This window comes from Chamaea fasciata, unplaced genomic scaffold, assembly GCF_029207755.1.
Source record: "Chamaea fasciata isolate MVZ Bird 193981 ecotype frontalis unplaced genomic scaffold, bChaFas1.0.hap1 SCAF_14, whole genome shotgun sequence".
Classification (NCBI taxonomy): Eukaryota; Metazoa; Chordata; class Aves; order Passeriformes; family Sylviidae; genus Chamaea; species Chamaea fasciata.
This window is the reverse complement of record NW_027094099.1, coordinates 12,662,325-12,672,308: the sequence shown is the minus strand read 5'-3', so window position 1 is coordinate 12,672,308 and position 9,984 is coordinate 12,662,325. Positions and strand designations below refer to the sequence as shown.

General features: G+C 60.4%; 1 long non-coding RNA gene and 1 other non-coding gene across 4 annotated transcripts in view; both read left to right on the top strand.

Moving 5' to 3' along the window:
* Positions 1–56: 56 nt before the first annotated feature.
* On the top strand, positions 57–129 carry TRNAR-UCG (transfer RNA arginine (anticodon UCG)). The gene has a single exon. It is a non-coding gene; the product is annotated as a tRNA-Arg (tRNA).
* Positions 130–2,200: 2,071 nt separating this feature from the next.
* Positions 2,201–9,984, top strand: part of LOC136296810 (uncharacterized) — a 43,919-nt gene continuing 36,135 nt past the window's right edge. Inside the window, exons 1-2 of one of the 3 annotated variants that reach the window (XR_010723010.1) lie at positions 2,201–2,882; positions 3,067–3,319. This is a non-coding gene — a long non-coding RNA (uncharacterized lncRNA). Of the gene's footprint in view, positions 3,320–9,984 lie in introns of all 3 variants that reach the window. The other 2 variants (XR_010723008.1, XR_010723009.1) reach the window with 2 other exon arrangements.

The following is a 9,984-nucleotide window of genomic DNA, read 5'->3' as shown; positions in this document are numbered from 1 at the left end:
GGTCCAGCCCTCTGGGATTCTCTCAGTATGGCACGCGGGAGGCAGGGAACGGAGGTGGCCGCGTGGCCTAATGGATAAGGCGTCTGACTTCGGATCAGAAGATTGCAGGTTCGAGTCCTGCCGCGGTCGCTCCGAGAGCGGGGGGCTGGCGCTCGCTATTTTGCTCCGCCAGCCCGTGCCGTGGCTCCGGGGCTCTCGCGGCCCCGGTACCGGGTTCACCTCACTCACGGGTGCGCCTTTTGCTCGTGAGTTTAACGGGCCCGAGGAACGAGGCGGAGTGCGGGAGGCGGATGCGTGCGAACAGGCTGGGATGCTCAGGGTGGCGGGGCCAGCACGGACATTGCTGGTCCTTGTCACCCTGAAAGCCACAAGCCTAACGGGTGGGTTGGGGATGGAGCAGTGGGTGGCGAGCCGAACGTGAGCACAGGGTCTGGGATAATGGGCTGTAGGGTGCAGGCAAGAGGGTGTAGAGTGGCAAGGAGCGGGTGTAGGGTGAAGGGAATAGGATGTGGCGTGCAGGGAACGGGATGTAGAGTGCAGAGAAAATGCTGAGAATGGGGTTTGGGTGCAAGGAATGGGATGCAGGTTGCAGGCAGGGAAAAGGCCACAGATGCAGGGATGGAAGATAGGGCATATAGGGTGCAAGGAGTGGGATGTACGGTGGAGGACGAAATGTAGGTAGCGAAGAATGGGCTGTAGGGTGCAGGGTATGGATGTGGGGTGAAGGGAAGGGCATGTAGGGTGCAGGGAAAAGGCCACAGGTGCAAGGAATGGGATGCAGGGTGCAGGGGAGAGGTCACAGGTGCAGCAAATGGGATGCCTGGGCAGGGCAGGTGGATGCAGGGTGCAGGGGATTCAGGGTGCAAGGAATGGGATGTAGGTGGACAAGGAAGGGAAACAGGAGGTGCCGAGGTGCGGACAGGTGTGTGCAAGCTCCCCGGACGCCGCAGGAGCTGTTCTGACCGGGACTGTGGCTCCCGGCAGAGCCCAGCCCCGTGCTGGTATTGCTGGGCCGGACCGGGCCGGGCCGGGCCGAGCCGAGCCGAGCCGAGCCGAGCCGGGCCGCCAGGTGGCGCTGCGGCCCCGCCGCTGTGGGCCGGGCCGGGCCGGGTAAGGCTGAACCGGGCCGGGCCCCGCGGGGCCGTCGGGGCGCGGACACTGCTCGGGTCCCGTCCCGCTCCCCGCTTCACGTGCGGCGCCGGGCAGGGGCAGCGGGCACCGTGACTCCCCTTCGCCCCTCCGGGCCCCTGCGGAAATCCAAACCCCGGGTGCGCCTCCTCTCCAATACTCCAGCTCCTCATCACCCTCCCCTCGGGGGTGCACGATCGGGGGGATGGAGGGTGAGGAACCGCTGCCCTCCGCTCTCGGAAAAGGCAGAGCCAGCATGGGAGCTGTGTGGGATGCGAGGAACGCGCACGCACACACAGGGCGCGATGCAGGGCTCTGCGGCTTGGAATGCATTTCACAGCCCCTCGGTGCCCCCCCAAAGTCCCTGCTGCCCCCCAGCTTGAGATTCGATGTGGGGGTTGGGCTTTGCCCAGTTTCGCTCAGCAGCGGGAGGCACCCGCTTTGCCTGAGCCTGCCAGGAGCCGCAGGGGTTGCCTGTCCTCGGCCACCTCCATAGCGGGGACTTCAGGTTTCCTGCTCTTTCTGCAGGAGCTTGGCGGGGCGCGGGGTGCGGAGCCGGCGGGGCGAGATGCTCCAGGACTGCGGGTGCTCTGGCCGGGATAGAAGAGCCATGAGCTGCTCTAGAGTGAAGGGAAGAACGGTTTAGCTCCGGAGTGGCTCCAGGAAAGGACCCGGGTGCACTTGTTCTCCCCTCCGATGCATTGTGTTAACGCAGATTTCTCTTATTTGGCGTCTTTTATCTCCTTTTTATTTATCGTGTTCGCAAAAAAAAAATAAATTCTAAAAAACCCAAACCCGCCCCATCAAAAAAATTCCTTCTCTCCCCAAAGCATAAATAGAAAAAATACATTCTCTAAATGTTTCTCGCGGCAGCGCTCTGGGGAGGGTTGATGACAACGAGCTCCGCTGCCTTGTCCGCAGGCAGGACCGGGCCGGGGCTGCCTGTGCCTCACCCGAGTGCGGGCAGGAAGGTTCGGCAAGGCACGCACCATTACTTAAAAAAAAAAAAAAAAAAAAAAAACCAAACAAAAAAAAAACCACTGTGAACAACCCGAAATAACCTCAAAAATCCACCGTATCAGCAGAGCTGGATGCAATGCATAAGTCGGACTGGGGTGTGTGTAGTCCTTTTTTTTTTTTCCCTTTTTTTTTTTCTTTTTTTTTTTTTAATTTTATTTTATTCCCTAGTTTGTTTGGTTTTATGTCTGTCTGTCAGAGAAGCCTCCCCATCCAGGTGCGCACCGTCGGGGTCCGGTATCGGCAGCGGGAGCTGCGACTTCTCGCCAGCTTCTTGGAGACCCCACTCCCCGCCGGGAACTCAGTGCTGTCTGTCGGATAATGGGGCGGTGGGACTTTGTTTAACCCCGTTGCTCCCGGGGCCAGGGGTCAAGGGCTTCCTCATCCCCCGGGACACGGCGGAGACGCCGTTGGCCACGACAGGAGGACCGCGGTGAAGAGGGGGAAGCCATGGCCGCAGTGTACCCCTGTCCCCGCCGCGGCCCTCCCCGTGCCATCGGCGTGGAATCCCGTAAACCTCCTTCTCTCCCCGGCATCGAGAGGCTGAGAAGGGCTCCAGATGGGTGTTTTGGGGGAGCAGGGGGCGGCCAAACATCACCACGGGGCAGAGGGTGATGATGCAGAGAGGCGGCCCCTGCCTTCCAGCATCTCCCGGTTCTGCTTTCCCCTCCCAGCTGGAGCAGGACGTTTTTAACGGGGTGCCGGTTTTAACGGGCTTTCACCTCCTCCCTCCACAGGTAGGGATGTCTCAGCTGCCCCCCCGGAGCCAAGAAACGGGAGAAATGGGCAATTTTTATAGGTGACGTACGGGCTTACGTGGAAATCCGTGCCCAGCACTGCTCTTTCAGCTTTTTTTTCTCCTCAAATAACCCTTCCGTGAAGCTCGTACCCCCGTATTTCAGCTCGCAACCCCTTTTCCAGGCTGGGGAGGAGTCGGCAGAGAGGGAAGGAAAAGAGAAAAGAAAAGCACCCCAACATCCCGCTCTTTCCCTGCTCGGGAAGCGAGCCCCGGAGCTCCCAAAGTGAGCGCTGAAGAGGGCGACGGGAGACAGGCGGGAGCCGGCTCCGAGGTGGAGGGGTCGGGGGTGGGATGAGAGAAGAGGAGGACCCTCCTTTTCGGGATTAAGGGAGAACCAGCGAAGGAGCGAAGCTGGCGGCTCCACGGGCATCGGAGGTAAGTCCCTCTCCTGCCCGCAGCGGTGGTACCTGAACCAGGGCGCTGCTGCGGGGGATGCTTCGAGGGTTCAAAGGAGCCCGATTCCGGGGGGCTCCCATTCCCGGGGCTGCCCCATCACAGCCACCGGGCTCTGCGGGTCCAGGGCTGCTTTGGCGGCTGCGGCTCCTGTGGAATCGGTGCCACTTATCCCGGCCCGGGGGCTGCCGGCAGCCCCTGCCCCGCTCCGTGCCCGCTCCCTCGGGGCTGGGTCGGGGTCCCCCCGGGCCGAGCAGCCCACGGATCCCGCTCCCAGCCCCCGGGGCTCCTCCCGTGCGTGTCTCAATTCGCTCAGGCTTGACTTGGCAATAAGCTCTCTCAATAGGGTGACAATAGAGCCCCGGTGGGACCCGAACAAAGAATTTGAAAGTAGTTAAATTGCAGGACACGTCCATCGCCTGGGTGCTTGAATTTAAAAAAAAAAAAAAAAAAAAAAAAAAAAAGAAAAAAAAAAGAAAAAAAAAGAAAAAAAAAAAGAAAAAAGAAAAGAAAAAAAAAAAGAAAAAAATCAGAGAAAAGAAAAAGGAGAGAGACTTTTCTTTGAGCTGGTGAGAAAATGCTCAGGGTAAAAGTTGGTTTGGCGTCTTCATTTCAGCGACAATGGAGCAGAGCTAATTCAATAGGAAACGCGGGGATTTTTTAATGAAAAGACCGCCGGGGTTACACCGAAGTTAAGCTCTTGTGAATTAATTATTAGGGCAAATAAACTGGGAGGGGGGGAGCGCTCGGGCGGGAGTGTTGCAATTTCTTAATATTCTCCTTTTCGTGTTTAACGACAATGCCATTAGGTTTTCGACTCTGGGTGAGCAAAAGGATTTCTTACACTCCCCGGGAAGAGGAGAAGACGCGCTTTTTTTTTTTTTTTTCTTTTCCTTTTTTTTTTTAATGGTGTTTATTGCTTTTAAAATAAAATACTACGGAATTTGGCAACGAGCTCCAATTTCTGCTGACGGTGGCATTTGGGGTTGTATTTCCTTTTGTGGCAACTCTCAGATGCAAAAAAGAAAAATAACGGGGGAATTTAAAAACACGAATGTAAAGGCGAGGCGGCGTGTTCGGCTGTTGCAGATCTCTCGGGCTCGATCGGTTTGTTTTTTCCTACATAGAAAACCTGTCTGGGGATCCCTGTGTATTCATCGGGGCGGCGAGAGACTCCCCAGAGCCGCTCCGGGGCATCGGTGGAGTGAATCGGAGATAAAAATTAGAAGCCAGGTTAAACGCAGGAAGGAAGAGGAGAGGTCAGAAGCGAAGTAAAGGTGTGCCAGGAGGGATTGGGGTGGGAGGGGGTGTTGTGGGATTTTGGGGAGGGCTTTTTGAGCCTTACAGCAGAGGCTGCAGGCGGTGCAGTGTGTGTGTGATTCTGTAAAGACTGTGATAAGGCAGATAGAGACGGAGGGGAGTGGAGGAGGACGCGCCGGCGGTCCCTGCGTGCCCGCGACCCGGTTCCAGCTCGCTGTGGCCACCGGGAGCTGCTCTGCGGCTGTTGGGGTGAACCGGACTCCGGGCTCGGCCTGTGCGCCAGGGAGGGCACGGCACGGCCCGCTACGGGTCCAGGACGGACCGCCTTTCCAGGGTCGGGGACTCGGCCCGGGGGCAGTCTGTGCCCCGGCTCTGCCCGACGGCTGCAGGTGGGCCGGGCCGTGCCGTGCCATACTGGGCTGTGCCGTGCTGGACCGTGCCGGGCCGTGCCGTGCCGTGCCGTACCGGGCTGTGCCGTGCTGGACCGTGCCGGACCGGGCCGGGCCGTGCTGTGCCGGGCCGGGCCGGGTCGGGCCGGGTCGGGCCGAGCCGTCGCGGGTCCTTTCAGCATTTGGACAGCGGTGCGAGGTCGGGAGACGGTGGGAGCTCCCCGGACCAGGGAGGGTTTAGGGTGGCCGCAGCCCTTTCCCTGTCCGCCGTCACAGGCTCCGTTCCTCATGGAATGGGGGCACCACCAAGAGGGGACTGGGGGGGAACTGGCCCCCTGGGAAGGGTCGCTTCCCGGGGCTGGGGGAAGAGTGGGGTGCCCGGTGGGGCGGCCAGGTGAGCGACGGCAGCCCCGGGGGACCGGGAGACAGAGGGGCTCACCGGGGGGGAAGGGGGGTACACGGCCCCCCTCCCCCGCGCAGCCCCGTCCTCGGGGGGTAATTAAGGGGTGAGGCGGAGGGGCTGCGCTTTCTGCTCGGCGGAGCCTGCCAGCCACCAGCCCCCGCCGCCACCGCCGCCTTCCTCCCGTCCTCCTCCTCTCCCCCTCCCTCCCACCGCCTCCTCCCCTCCCCCTCTCCCTCCTCCTCCTCCTCTCCGCCATGGTTGGAGTGAATAGGCGGCTGCCGGGCTGACGTCAGTGCGGGCAGAGCCTGCCGGCGGCGGCAGCTCCCGGCCAGCGACCAGAGCCGGCACCGGCAGCAGCCGGGAAGACGCACGGAGCCGGGGCAGAGCCGCCTCGGCCGCCCGCGCCGGCCCGCACCCGGGGCTGGGGGCTGCGGGGGCCCCTGCTCGGCCGGGGGCAGCCCTGCCCGCCCCTCCGCCCGCCCCGGGGAGGGGAATGGCCCCGCCGTCCGCTTCTCCCGGGGATCACCGTCCTGCCCCTCCGCACGGCAGCAGAGTGAGTGTCGCGGCCGGGCATCGCCGCCTCGGCGGGGCGGCCCCGGGGAGGCGGGAGGGTGCGGGGGGACAGTGTCATCCGGGGGGACACACCGGCTGCCGGAGGGGGAGGAGGGAGGCAGGGAGAGCGGGAGGGGGCACGAAGTTGGGCCGGTTCCCGCCGGGAAGTTGGGCGCCTCCAGGTGCCGGCACGACGCGGGACCGGGACCGCCCCGCGCCTCTCCCTGGCCCCGGCTCACCCTTCACGGGCACGAGTGGGAAACACGGGGGACGTTTTGCTGCCGGGGACACGTTTGCTCCGGCAGCTTCTCCCTGGATGCCCGGGACGTTGCAGCTCGGGAGAGGGGTCCGGGGCGGGCTGAGCCCCGACGGAATGGCGGGGAGCTGGGGCCGAGCGCTGCTGGGGGGCTGCCTAGTTTCCCCCAAACCTCCCCTCTCGCCGGTCGGAGAAGCGGCACCGGCCAAAACGCCCGGATGAGGCCGAGCCTCCCGGGACACCCAGGCTTTAGGCCGCGGGAGAAATCCCGGGCTCCCGAGGAAGTTCATCTTCCTGGTGCAGCGGGTGCTGCTGCTGGGCCTGTTTTTAGGGGTGAGGGGGCGGACACCAGGGCGTCCCGCTCCCCTGCTCGGATTTACCCCTGAGGACCAGCAACGGGGCTACCGCTGCTCGTGCCCTGATCTGCCACTGGCTTCTGGTGCTGGAGGATTTATTTCATTTTTCATTTGCTGTATGCATTTTCTTTGCAAAAAAAAAAAAAAAAAAAAAAAAAAAAAAAAAAAAAAAAGCATTTTTGTTTTATTTCATCCTTGTTTATTATAATTTTCTTTTTCTTTCTGTTTTTATCCTCATTTTTTAAATTTTCTTTTTTTCTTTTTTTCCCCCCATTCATTTATCCTTTTTGTTCCCTGCCTTCCCGCGAATGCTTATTTCCTCGCGGTTTGTTGTTTGGTTTTTGTGTTTTGTTTTGGTTTTCCCTGTATCACCCTGGAAGTGAAACGCATTTTAGGCCTCAGCCTTAAGGAAACCCGAACCATAGCAGTGCAGGTGGCCTGAGAGTCTGCACCTGGCCGAATCCCTTCGACGTGCCTCCACCCCCGGCCCGCGGTCGGGCAGCACCTCGCCCCGCCAAGCGAGGAAGGTCCGGGGCGGTCCCCACCTGTGTCCCGGCCCCGACGGCCGGAAAGAAAAGAGGAGCCGGGGGTGAGACGCAGCCCCTTTGCCTTTTCGGCGCCGGGGCTTGCTCAGAAGCGGCTTTTAATTACTAAACAAAGCGACGCGTTTCCTTCACGCCCGTCGGGGGCTGCCGCTTCTTTGCCAAGCCCCGATGGTGAGGGGAAAAGCAAAAAAAAAAAAAAAAAACAAAAAAAAAAAACAAAAAAAACAAACAAACCCAACAAAAAAAAAGGCGGAAAAAAAGGCAAAAAAAAACCCCCAAAAAACAAAACAAAACAAAACAAAAAAACCAACGCAAAAAAACAATTAGAAGAAGATGCAGCTCGAGGCTGAGAGGCGTGGGGGGTTACTCCAGGCTGGCTAAAAATAACTTCTCCTAATTAAAGAAAAGTGACGTCAGACGTGCAGGACGTAGAAGAGGGGAAGGCAGCGGACTCGTTCCTGGGCGATCACGTTAAATAATTCAGGGACGGCCTGGTGACCGGGCTCTTCCGAGGTGCGGCCAGCGGGGCCGCCCGCCTTGCCCGGAGCCGGGGTCACCCGAAGAGGGAGCGGGCAGCAGCGCCGTCCGGCCCGCGGGTGGGGCGGGAGATCCGCAGGGCCGGGGCCGGTGCAGCACCATGGCCAGAGCCACACCGGCCCCGCCGTCCCTCCCCGCCCCGTCGGGCCGCCCGCCGCCCTGGGTTGTTTTCTCTCGTGCAGATGAAGGCGAGTCCCGCGGCCCCCGTGGGCGGCCCAGGGGAGGAGGAAGCGAGCTGTCTCCGGGCCATGCCACCCGGAGCTCCGGAGCCCGGGCAGCCCCGCCGATCCCTCCCCAGGCTTCTCGCTGGTGCTTTGCGCTGTACCAAGGAGCCATTTTGTACGCATCCTGCTAAAATTGCGCCAAAAAGAAAGCCCAGACAACCTCTACCCCCCGCCCCCCCAAAAAAAAACCCCAAAATTAACCAATTTTTTTTAAAAAAATTCCACTACACCCAAAGCCTAAAAACAAACAAAAATACCCCTAGCACAAGGTATTATCTCCCGCGTACTGGGGCTCTGCCTATACGGAGAGGGTCAAGGCGAGAGCTCCGAGCAGAGCAATACATTGCAAAAAGGAGGAGCAAGGAAGAAAAATATTATCCTCTATATTTCTGCCAAGAAAATCACCTCCTTTGACCGGCAGAGAGAGGGGATCCCGTCTCCAGCCCCGAGAAACCTGGCGAGGTGCGGTGGTTTACCCGCAGCATCCTCGCCTGAGCGACACGGCAGCCCGGAGGCTCGGCACGGCAGGCGGGAGACCTCGCACGGCGGCAGCCGGGCAGAGCTGCGGCTTCCCGGGGCTGGCTCTGCCCGTCTGAGCCCCCTCGCCGCTGCCGCAGGGACAACGGGGCTGGAGCGGGGCCGCATCGCCGCCCGAATGGCCCCGGGAGTGGGGAATGCTGCCGGCGGCGCCCCAAGCTTCTCCCCGCCCGGCGGTGAGAAACGGGGCCTCCCCCGTGGGGGAAAAAGCGAGGCCGGTCCCTAGGCCAGGCTAGCCCTTCGTGCCCGCTCGGTGCCACCGTACCCGCACCCCCGGGCTGCTCTCCGAGGCAGCGGGGCGGACAGGCGACTTCCCCCTGCCCCAGCCGTCAGCATTCTAGCAGCGACCACCCTAACAGAAAAACCGATAAATTAGGAGAAAATCCAAGGCCGTAAAATTAAGGAGATCCCACTGATGGCAATTCCCCCCCCCCTCCCCCCCTTCTCCAGGACAGATTAAAATAAACGCCGGCCAAGTCCTCTGCCGAGCGGCTCCGGGCCGCGAGGAAGGCACCGAGGCGCTGGGAACGGAAAAAATATTTCTCCCCACCTTCTCCAGCCCCGTCGGGGCGGCCAGAGCACCCCCGGGTCCGTTTCTCGTTAGGCAGGAGGCGGGAGGGAACCGACAGTTCCCGGGAGCCAAGCAGGGGTGGCCGGGCTCGCCTGGGCGCCGAGAGCAGCGCCGGCTCGCAAAGGGCTGGCAGTCCTCGTCCTTTAGCTTTTAGCCTGATTGAGCGCGTAGATTTTATTTATTTAATTTTTAAATTATTTTTAAGGGGATGGCGGGGAGGGGGAGGGCGAAGAGAGGGAGAAATAAATAATCCGAGCGGAGCTCGCCGGGAGACGGAGGCGGCGGGACCGGCAGGCAGCGCTCTGCCGCGGCTGCTCCCGCTGAGATCGCTTCGTTTCGCGGATCCCTCGTTTTGTAGCAGGTCACATTTTACCCTCGTCTGGGGTTTAAAGAAAGGCGATGTTTAGAAGCGGCGTGGGATTACATTTTTTTTTTTTTTAATAGTGAGGAGCAGGTCAGTTAAGCACCCCATATAATCAAATTTAGCTCCTGGCATTTTAGTCTGATTATTGTTGTTGTTATTATTTATATGTGCCGGATTCGCCGCTACACGCACATCGCGTTAAGAATCTGTGCAGGAAATAGCAGAACCTGGAGGGGAAATAACTAAAACTGTGGGGAAATGGGGAGAAGAGAGGATCTGTGGGGGATCACGGGTGCGCCCCCGGGGCACGCCTCGGGACGGGCGGGCCCCGCGCCTGGCTGCGGAGAAAGGGTCTTTCGGGCTGCCCCCAGGTGCGGAGGCCGGACGGGAAGGGCATTGCTGGGGGAGGAGAAGGTGTGAGAGAGGTGGGCTGCATAGGAGGCGGGGGGGGGGGGGTGCGCGGAGAGGAGTGGGAAGAATGGGAGAAGGAGTCGGGAATATGAAAAGAAAATGGATGGAAAGGGAAAAGGTGGGGATAAAGAAAAGGCCGGGGAAAGGGAGAAGAGTGAAGGGGAGAGGGGATGGGGAGAGGGAAGAGAGGGGAAAGAGAAAGAGGCGAAAAAGAGAGAGGGGAGTGCCGAGGAGGGGGAAAG